General features: G+C 29.7%; 1 pseudogene; it reads left to right on the top strand.

Moving 5' to 3' along the window:
* The window catches only part of LOC143410010 (cadherin-9-like), a 104,158-nt pseudogene extending 99,090 nt beyond the window's left edge, over positions 1 to 5,068 (top strand).
* The last annotated feature ends 6,602 nt before the right edge of the window (positions 5,069 to 11,670 follow it).

Genomic DNA, 11,670 nt, shown 5'->3' on the forward strand with positions numbered 1-11,670 from the left:
TTAAAAAAGATGACTACTTTTAGTTTTGTTTTGTTAAATATATGCATTTGTTTTGCTTTCAGCTGATTCAGACTGTCAGTGTTATGGACAATGATGACCTTCCCCGAGGTCACAAATTCTTCTTTGAGCCAGTACCAGAATTTCCTCTCAATCCAAACTTCACTATTGTAGACAATAAAGGTAATAGAAAAAATTTTAAAAACAAAAACTTTGAAATCTTAAGATAAAAAACTACAAAAGTGTGAAATATTTTCAATTTCTCCCCCAGATAATACAGCAGGAATTATGACACTCAAAGATGGGTACAGCTGCAACAAAATGAGCACCTACCTACTTCCAATTTTAATTTTTGACAATGATTATCCTATTCAAAGCAGCACTGGCACACTCACTATTCGGGTGTGTGCCTGTGACAATCAAGGGAACATGCAATCCTGCAACGCAGAGGCCTTGGTCCTCTCAGTGGGCCTGAGCACAGGAGCTCTTATCGCCATCCTGCTATGTGTCCTCATACTTCTCAGTAAGCAATGCCCTTCTCAATGGTCAGTGAACCCATAATTCTCTCCTCCATTTTCCAGGAATTGTGCACAAAGTAACACTCTCCTCCAGAGCTAATGGTGAAGTATCTTAACATTTATCAAAATTCGCTTTTCTGTGAGAAAAAAAAAAGTAATTCTAGCTTTTATCTGTGTGGTTAGTTTAATTTTTCTAGAGGTCAATAACAGAGAAAGTGCTTGCGAGGGAAATGGGATAAATTATGTTATTTGCAGGTATCTATGTTACAATGTACCCCACTATCATGTATAGTTACAATGTACTCGAAAAAAAAACAGTAAAAAACACAAATATAAAACAAATGCTACATACATATTTTTACAAAATTTTATAGCATTAACTGTTATTTCTCTGTTTATGGTTACTTTGCAAAGGGCATTTGATTTAATAAGCTGATCTAATCGTTGTATCAACTTCATCAGGTAAAACGTTTATACTTGTACCGAATGGTTATGTAACATGTCAAAATCACTCTTCAGAAAGTGTTTTTATACTGGCATTAAAATAGTTGAGTCTATTTTAGAATACTCTTTTCTGTTATTTTCAAAACTGAAGATTATTTTATCTTTACAAATAATATTACTAACAAATATTTATACTTATATTTATATATGCCAACAAATACATACATATTATCTATAGATATACATATACATACGTACATACCCACACAATTGGCAAATTTATAAAAGTTGTCAAAATAGGACATTTTTCTCATAATACTTTCTATATATAGATGCAATGCACCAAATTAAAAAGTTAAATTTCAGTTTTTAAATATCACTGTGACCCTGTGGTATACTTACCCTGCAATATTTTCTAAATAAATTTGTGCCTCCAGTAGCAAATGTTTTATTTGAGCATACACTAACAGTACAACAATTTAATTCAATTAAACAGTTGTTCCACTGCAAAACACTCCAAAAAAATATTTCCATCAAATATTCATCCAAAATTTTTATGTGTAGGGCAAGAGAGTAAGCCAAATTTATATTCTAATGCTCATATACGCTGGCTTCTTTTCATTGCAAATCCTTTCAAGCTATCTGGATGAAATCCCTTTGGCCAGATATCCTTGCAGGAGTTCACTGGGGGATTGATGAAAGTGAGGAGAAAACATTTGTCTCAGTTAAGATGATCCAACTATCAAGAAAAAAAAAATTCTCTGAGATGAGAACACAGGCACTGCCACCATAACCATGAGCAGTTCCCATCCTCACCTGCTTCTAGAAAGTTCAGGTCCTCTATAAAATATTTTTGAAGCCCTGTGGAGATTTAAATTTTGTTTACCCTTTTAGCTCTTACTGATTTTATAGCTTAGACAGTTTTCCTAATTTAAAATGAGGTAAATATATGTATATTGCAATTTATAAAATTTCTATATTAATGTAGTACACACACAAAGCTATTTATTCACATATGATAGAACAAAACATCCACCAAATATTCTGATATTCAAATACAATCATTTAAAACATTTTTTTAAAAAATTTTGCTATGCAGAAATCCTAGAAAGTTTTTATTATTATTCTGAAAAAAAAGAATCTGTCACCATTCTTCCTGGAGCAATATAGAAGACACATATTTATTTTTCACCTTCCCAATATATTACTTAAATATGGAATGATTTTGTATCATTTAGTTAAAATTGCTTGTAATGCAGGTTTCATTATCAAAATTACTAAAACATTCTTGCTGTTATTTCAAGTCTTTACAGTAATGGCCCGACATAGTTACTACATTTCTATAGTTAAAAGTTAGCACTTTGTAAGACAGAATGGGAAATATTTCACATCTGTGCTGATAATTTTGAAGAAATGCAGTCCTTAGTTTCTCTCTATGCTGGTGGGGGCATGATTAAAACTTTAGGGCAGAGCTTTATAAAAGTTTTCATTCCCAGTACCACTTTGACAGTCTGATGAATCTTTTTAATTTTTTTCAGAACAATTTAAATAGTTGAGAGCTCTGGGATGTAGCTCAGTAGTAGAGTGCTTGCCTGGCATGCTTGAGGCCCTGGGTTCAATTCACAGTACTGCAAATAAGTGAATATATAAATATATAACTTTAAAAGAAGGAATCAGAAGAAAATAAGATGTCTAACTAAATTCAAGAAAAAAGCAAAAATCAGAATTTGTTTGCTTATTGAATTATTCCTTTGTAGAGGAAGTTTAAATATAGTTTGAGGATAGCTGTCATACTTGAAATGCAATATAAAGTATCTGTGATTTCTATTGGTTTAATAGTCACAAAAGTTGCTACTATAATTTTGAATATTATTTACTATGGCAAGAAAGGAAAAACATGCTAAATTATAGTTTCAGCTTACTAAAAGTGTTCAAACATTTTCATCTTTCTTTATCCTAGCTTATCTGAATTCTAATTCCATATCCTTAATTATTAACTTTAATATAGGAAATGAAGAAAATATTTTTTTTCTGCCAAAAGAGAAAAAGAAAACTGTAAAATGTCTCTCAAATCTACTTACAAATTTCAGTAAATATTTATAGGTAAACTTTAAGATAAATTTACTATATGATTATTATGCTATTTACCAAAATTAAAGAAATTTTAAATTATCCTTAAATATTAAAATTAGAAAGAACTGTTTTTTTCCTAGTTATGGCCCAATTTTATGGATGTTAGATTTATGTGGGACTCAATTAATCTTATGTTATCTTTTAATAGGAGCAAATACAGATATATCTCATTTATACAAAATAATTATTTTTTTAAAAATGTCTCCAAGATGATCCTGAACTCAACACCTGAAGCTCTCTAATGAGGTTAACTTAAGATGCTTCTAATTATTTTTATAAAAGTCTATTAATTAGGAAGAGCAAAGGAAAGCATGCTGGCCAATATAAAAATGACATTGGACAGGCCTTTATATTAACAAGGAATGTTAATTTTTAAGAAAATATTTTCTTATACAATGAAACAAATAATTTTGTCAATATATTTAACTAGTCTCAACTAAAGTAAATGTAGCTGTTATTTATCTGAAGTAATATTTAAATGTTTTGGAGAAGTTTTCTTTCATTAGTTCTTGTGTAACTTATATGTAAAATTACAAAGTTGGTCTCTTTACAATAGAAGATATATATATTGGAAATCACAAGGAGTTTTTTGTTTTCTTAAAATGAATTTTATTGACTATAGCATATATTTGTTGAGAAAGAGTCATTGTCAAACAAACAAATAACAATTTAAGTACAAGTTCTCTTGCTATACATAATGCAGTATACTATATGGGGAAGTCCACAGTTAACTTTAAAGCAAAAGTATGTAAATAATAACTACATACAAGTAGAGAGAATACTATTAACAATTTAGTCTCAAAGTTTGAATGCAACTCTTTAAATCATGGAAGTCCTTGCTCAAGAAAATATTTAAGCTGTCATGATAATATTTAAGATAGGTACCAGTTAAAGATATGCTTGAGCTTAACTATTGTAATGTAGCAGTTGGAATTTATTTCAAATTTTGAGCAGACATTCAAAACCAGATCAATTAAAGATTTAGTAAAATGGCCCAATTTGGAATAGGATTAAATCAGTAGTTCATACATACTAATGTTCTTATGTGTGTTTATAAACACACACACATAATATAAGAGTATAATGCAAATATAAGCATATATTCATCTATAGATGAGTAAATGATTTGTATATGTTGCCTTGGGTCATTAAGAAAATATTCAATAGCTGCAAAAATTCTCTTGAGATAAAAGGAACTGGTGCTTCAACATGTCTGTATTTGGAATCATATGTGCATTCTCAAGGAGTGATGTGTCAAATTAAACAATATTTTTCAATATCAGAGGCCCACAGAACTTAAAAATAAATTGACCCTGTATTATCTGCTTTTTATCAATTTACTGCATCCATTCATTGGCCCAAGGCACTCTGTGCTTGTACAGAATACTCCTCCTGCCAATCAGTCCCACAAACTTCCATACACTGAAGTATGCATGCAGTTTTACCTCGGATCATGAAACCTCACTATTTTCTCATGTTTTTAAATAGTTTTAGTCATGCTGTTTGCTGCATTGAAGAGACAAAGAAAAAAGGAACTTCTCATAATTTCAAAGGATGATGTCTGCGACAATATTGTGACATACAATGACGAAGGCGGTGGGGAAGAATATACACAGGCTTTTGACATTGGCACGTTAAGGAATCCAGAAGCAAGAGAAGACAGTAAACTTAGAAGAGATGTAATGCCTGAAACTATTTTTCAGATAAGGAGGACTGTACCCCTGTGGAAAAATATTGATGTACAAGATTTTATCCATCGAAGATTGAAAGAAAACGACTCAGACCCAAGTGCACCTCCTTATGATTCACTGGCAACATATGCCTATGAAGGGAATAATTCCATAGCGGATTCACTCAGTTCCTTAGAATCCCTCACAGCTGATTGTAACCAGGATTATGATTACCTTAGCAACTGGGGTCCTCGTTTTAAAAAACTGGCTGATATGTATGGGGGTGATGAAAGTGACCGAGACTAAGCATATTACTTAATATTAGTGGAACTGTCTTCGTTACCAGAATGAGTGGCCTGCATTCTCCTCCTTGGAGGAATTTTTTCAAAAATTGAAATTACAAATAATACATAGGTGTTGTTTGTAAGGGTTTGCTTAACCAGTAAGTTTCCGTGAATGAATATGAATGATATTGATTTTAAAACAATAATAATAACCAGTTCACCCTCTTTGCCTAATAAACTTGGAAGGAAATTATATCACATTAATAATCAATAAAAAATATTTAAAAGGCTTTTTGTGCCTTTTCTTAGGTATGAAAACTTTATAAATGCTTTCTTAACTGACTTTCAGTCACCTTTACTATTAAATTAAACATTGTGCAACTGCTTTGTAAAATAATATAGAAATTATATATCGCTGATGAAATAGGAATGACTACTACTGCCATATTTATTTAGTTGAAGAATGTCTTTGTGTTAATTCATTCATATTTTTATAAATGTATATTTATATTTTTGTATTTTTGAAATAAACTAGTATTTATAAAAATAAATTTCATTTTATTTAATCCATAGAGTCAGTAGTTCTGATCTCACTTAAGACATAAATGCTTTACATCATTAAGTGTGAAGTATGATTTACTCAGGGAAAAGCAGTTAAAAAGTTACTGCTTGGAATTTGGTACTAAAGTGAGGTGGAATTATAAATGAACTTTGGTATGAATTGTTATTTGTTGTTTCAATTACTTAAATATTGACAAATGTTTATTGGACCACTGAAGTCTATGCATGGAAGAATATGAGATACTTTTGAAATATAAAGAATTATATAAACACACACACACATCTATATCTATATCTATATCTATATCTATATCTATATCTATATATCTATATATCTATATATCTATATATCTATATATATATATATAGATATATATACACACACACACAAATATATAGTTGTGGATAATAAATAAATTAAGTTTTTTTCAAGTCTTTATCAACCATTGGATTGTATTTATAGTAAATGAAATGTCAGTGATCTTATGTAGAAGAGAAAAACCTTAATCTCTCTTCTTTGTTTTTGTTGTTTTTTGGGGGGGGGCTCTGATTGAATAATTCATGAAATACTTGGTGAGTCTGGGGTAATAATTTAAAATGAATATTGACAAACTATAGGATGTTTACAAATTAATTATTTTACTGTGGCTAAGAGTTATGTACTTGAGGGAATACTGAAAGATCTAAGGACTTGTAGAAAAAAATCTAAAAGGTGCTTAATAAAGGTTAAGATTGTCTAAAGAACCAAATATAGGCACACTAAGACATAGGCAAGAAGAAGGAAAAGGTTCCTGCATGAAGATCATTTGCAAATCTTTGAAAGACTGCCATGCAGAAAACTTGACCTTGTATTATCTGTTTTTATCAATGTACTGACTTTATCAGCATGTGAAACCTAAATCAAAATAGTCACAGGGAGACTACATGCTATTTTCTTTGGCAAATATTATTTGTTTTCTTTAATTATTCATCTTTTAAGGAGCAAATGCATGACAATGGTGATTCACAGGTGGAATTACTAAGGGAGAAATTGACAATTGACTCTTCTGTTGTCAAGACTGAAAATAGTAAATATTTCACCAATTGCAAGCAGATAGGTATGTGTTATTATGTAACTCTTTTGGAAAATTTCTGAAGACTAACTCAATAACTTCATTAGCAACAGCTACTACACACTAAACAGTCAACTTAATGTTTAAATTTTTACGAGCATCACAAGAAAACCAGGGTACCTTCAAGTTGTAGACTTAAATTGCTGTGAAATAGTCACACTGATACCAGATAGAATAAGACAGAGCAAATTTTAAACTTGATATTTTAGCAATGTTAATTCAACTACCATTTTTTGTGTCAATTAACTTATGAGTTAGTATCAGAGTTTTCTCTTTCCTTGATTATGAAATTACCAATATACCATTTATAAAAAGAAAGTACCTAACAGATTTTATATTTAATATACTTAGCAGATGCTCTAATCAGAATCTAATTTAATTAAATAAATTATTAGATCTAACTCTAGCATTTCCTAGAATTTTTCAAAGATGTTCAAAATTTCTTTAGCAAGAAAGATGAATTTAAGAGACAGAAGGACAAAGTTTTAGTATTTTCGTGTTGATAAACTAAAGAGAAATTATTAAATTTCTCCAGAAAATACACATAATAAGATTCACTATGCGTGGTATAAATAATTTTATGTCACTAAATGCACACAATATATCCAGTAATATGAGTTTATTATCACTGGATTTCCATGGACTGTGTATTTGTTAAATTGAAGCATATTTATTCCTTATCTTTACTTTCTTGTTAAATAAAACAATTAATTAGCTTTGAATATGTAAATATAAGATAAATTTAAAATCATTTGAATAGTTTCTACCAGATATAATTAAAACATTATTTCACTATTTTATTTAGAATGTTCAATAATTTTCAGAAAAAAAATGTATTATATCTGGGTATGCTTCAATGTGAATCAATTATCTACATTATTCAGAGCAAACATTATTTGTTCATCGTTGCTCTCAGACATATAGATATAAATCCCAATAACGCAGTTACCACCCTTATATAAGTAAATAAAATGGCATAACAATTAAAAAGCAAGCAAACAAATAAGAAAATAAAGAGTGACAGTGACTCCTAAGCACTAAGGTGGATGTTGACCACTCCTCCCTTGTTTTAAGTAAAACTGACTTTTCAGGATCCTTTATTATTTTGATGATTCTTTTATTTTACTTGGTCTTCTTAGCTGGTTCCTTCTCTTTTTTTCAGAATCTTGAAGTGTTTCTGACCCTAGTCTTTTTCTTTGGTGTTTCAATTCTGGCCCTTAGTCATCAGATGCAGTCTCCCAGTTATCATTTACATCTATATTTATATTTCAACTGAGATATATATCATTCAGTTTGGAGCTCTCAAATTTACACTTCCCTTCTTCACCTCCTTCTAGTAAAGCATATATCCAAATAGCTATTCCACATTTCAAATAAACATTTCAAAATTAATGTGTCCAGATTTTAGCTTCTAATCATCACATCTATATTTTCTGTACCATCACCCTGACGCACAACAATTATACACATCTAGTGGATGGCAGCTCACCTGATGAGAATTCTATGATGATTACCCAGAGCAAAGGAATTGGGTTATCTTTTTCTTGCATTCTGTTCTCACCTATAGTACTTTTGATCACATCTGCTACCAGAAAGCTAATACTATTATCTAGCTTATTGCAATATTAAGAACTCATTCTTACCAGCTGTGCCCCTACCATCTATTTTAGTTTACACATATGTATACATACATATATTTTTTTTTATTTTTCTTTTTATTTAATTAGGAAAGTCTGAGCATCTCTTTTCTCTATAAAAACTTGTAAGCTGTTCATTTGCAGTGTAAGTCTTCACCATAATCTCTAAGGACCTATCAGATTAGGTTTGCATTACCTCTCTGATCTTACTTCTATTTCATTAACTCGTTTCATCTCAGATATTCTGAGCTCCTCAAAAATGCCAAAGGACAAATGCTATTGCACAGTTTGATCATTCTCTTTGGATCAATCTTTCTGAAGCTATCTCTGAAATTAACTTTCTAGTTATTTTAAATTCATTTTCAAGTTACAGGTTTTTAATGAGGACTATGTGAGACAGTCTATTTAAAATTGCAAACTCATACCCCATTACCCCTTTCTCATTTTTAAAAGTAAATATTATGAAAAGGACATATCATGATTTAACATAACATATGTTTTTCATTTAAATTTTTGGTTTGTCTATATCTATCAGAAAACTTTGTCATTTGGGGCAACAATTTCATAAAATTTATACATTAAAAACCTCAAAAATGTCTAAATTAGTGTCTCCTATCTTATTGAAATGCAGCAAATATGTGTAAAATGTTTAATACAAAACTCCAATTTTTTATTGGATAAGATACTGCAAATAGGAGACATAAAATAAAACAACTGAACAAGACAACACAACGTTCATAATAACCTAAATTGTTAAATCAGAAACGTATATTTTTTTCAAAAACAGCTTCACTCATTTAATATTTCTTTCAATAGTTTTACTTTCTAAAATAATATAGTAATGGAATTTTACAGGGTTTCAGACAATCTATCCCACTTGCTGAATCCAAACACCAGCCAATGCAAAGAAAGGATGAAATCAATAGTCTTCTTTTCTTCTTTTCAGCAAATGTAATTACTGTTACAATGGGCTTGTCATTGGACTGTCCTGGCTATTGACTTGTACATGGGAAATAGAATATGGGTTCTGGAAAATGAACAAGTCCAAAGGAAAATACATATTTTATTTTTAAAAAAACAATTTGGGGCAATCACTTATATGAAGTAGAAACATCAGCTGTTGAAATTTAAAGTCTATGTGGACAAAATAGCACCTTGGAAATACTAGGCCTCATCTCATTTACAGTCTTTTTTTAAAATAGAATTTTGTTAACATAAACATGTTAAAAAGTATAAGTTACCATATTGTTTCTAGCACTAAAATTTAGGACACTTTATCTATAAACCATTTATTTTATATTTTCTTGAAGAATCTACTAATGAGGTTAAGCATTTTTTTCTATATGCATATCCCACACAAGGAACTATAAATTTCTAGTTAATTTCTCTGAAACTTTTCTTTAGATACGTTATTTTCTCATTATTTCTAACAAATAAATTATTTTTCATAAATAAGAAACTTTTTTTTCATGATAATAAATTTCAGTGAACTATAATTATCTATGCTAAAATTTAGGGTTTCTCTGTTGTAGTTCGTTTTGTTTTCTGTGTGTTCTTAGTACTAATTCCATACCAAATCCTATGTCATTTATTTTACCTCCTCTCTAGCATTTCAGGTACAAAGAAGTATACACATTCTTGAAGTATATATCCTTAGTTGACCTACCTACTCCAATCTGAGAAGGACAGTGGTCTTTCATGCTGGTGCTGTTTTCATCCTGCTATCAATTCCCACCATCAGCTTGGGGACTCCCATCATCTATCTCTTCTTCAGGGCTGGAATACTGAGCCCCAACTCCCATACCAGCAGTTTCTGTTTTCTTTCTTTGTTTCTCCTCTTGACTTAATATAGGTGGAGTATTCCCTAAAATAGTTGAAAATAGTTGAAGCAAAAAGTTTTTAAGATTTTGAAGTTTTTCCAATTTTGCAATATCTACATAAATTTTGCTGTTTAAGTGTCCCTAATCCAAAAATTTTAAATCCAAAATGCTATAAATATGAAATTTTCAACACTCAAAAATGTTGAAGATTTCAGATTTTCAACCTGAGTAATATAATTCACACTTCACATATTTAAGATGATGTTATTGCTTATTTTTTCTGTAGAAATTCCATCACATTTTAACTGAATAATTCCTTGACAGTTATTGGATCTTTTTGCTCTGACTATATTGGCTACCCTGAAGTTTCAATTGTAAAGAATTTATTTTAATTCTTTAATGACTAGAAATTTCTTTGATATTATTTACACACACTATTTCATAATTTATGTTATTTGCTTGCTCTTGGTAAGTACTAGGCATTTAACTTTGTAACTTCTATTACATAAAATTAACAAGAATTTTTAAAAATGTAATGAATGCTATTACCAATAAAAATCTCAATATTTTAATTATTTTCAATACAATAAATTATTCTTATTAAAAACCCTCATATGTAGAAATTATAAGGAAATATATTTACAGGTAAATATACTTGGGAGAGAAATGTAAATATTCAGATTTGTTTTTCTCCTATTTATTTTTATCATATTAATATAATACTACTTTTCAGTACTCAACATTTCAAAATCCTTTGTCCCAAACATGAAATTTCATTGATAGAGTCTTAACAATTGAATGAGTAATTTATTTAATAATTTTTTTAAAAAAATATTTTTATTCATTGTTGATGAATTTTTAAATTTTATTTATTTTTGGTAGGTGTTGCTGAGAATCAAACCCAGTGCATCACACATGCTAGGCAAGCGCTCTACAACTGAGCAACACCTCCAGACCAATATTCAATAATTTTATAAATCTTTATTAAATGCTAGTATTATAAAAAATCATGTGAGAATTAGAGTTAAATTCAGCAAAACAAATAAACACAATTAGCTAAAATTAAAGTTGTATTTTATGTGTATATACACACACATATATGTGTGTGTATAGTAATTAGGGCTTAGAAAAAATATGAAGATTAACCAACAAAAAGTATATTTTTTGCTTCACATATCTTTCATCATTATGTTATATATTTAAAATATAATTGGTTGTAGGTTACTATATTTGTAAAAATCTGAGTCACCTTTGAATTAAAAAAAATATGATAAGAAAATTTAAGGGCTGGGGATGTGGCTCAAGTGGTAGCGTGCTCACCTGGCATGCGTGAGGCCCGGGTTGGATCCTTAGCACCACATACAAACAAAGATGTTGTGTCCGCCGAAAACTAAAAAAAAAAAAAAAAAAAAATTAAAATCCTTTCTCTCTCTCTCTCTCTATCTCTCTCTCTCTCTAAAAAAAAAGAAAATTTAAACTGGTTAAACTTTCTGG

This window comes from Callospermophilus lateralis, chromosome 11, assembly GCF_048772815.1.
Source record: "Callospermophilus lateralis isolate mCalLat2 chromosome 11, mCalLat2.hap1, whole genome shotgun sequence".
NCBI lineage: Eukaryota > Metazoa > Chordata > Mammalia > Rodentia > Sciuridae > Callospermophilus > Callospermophilus lateralis.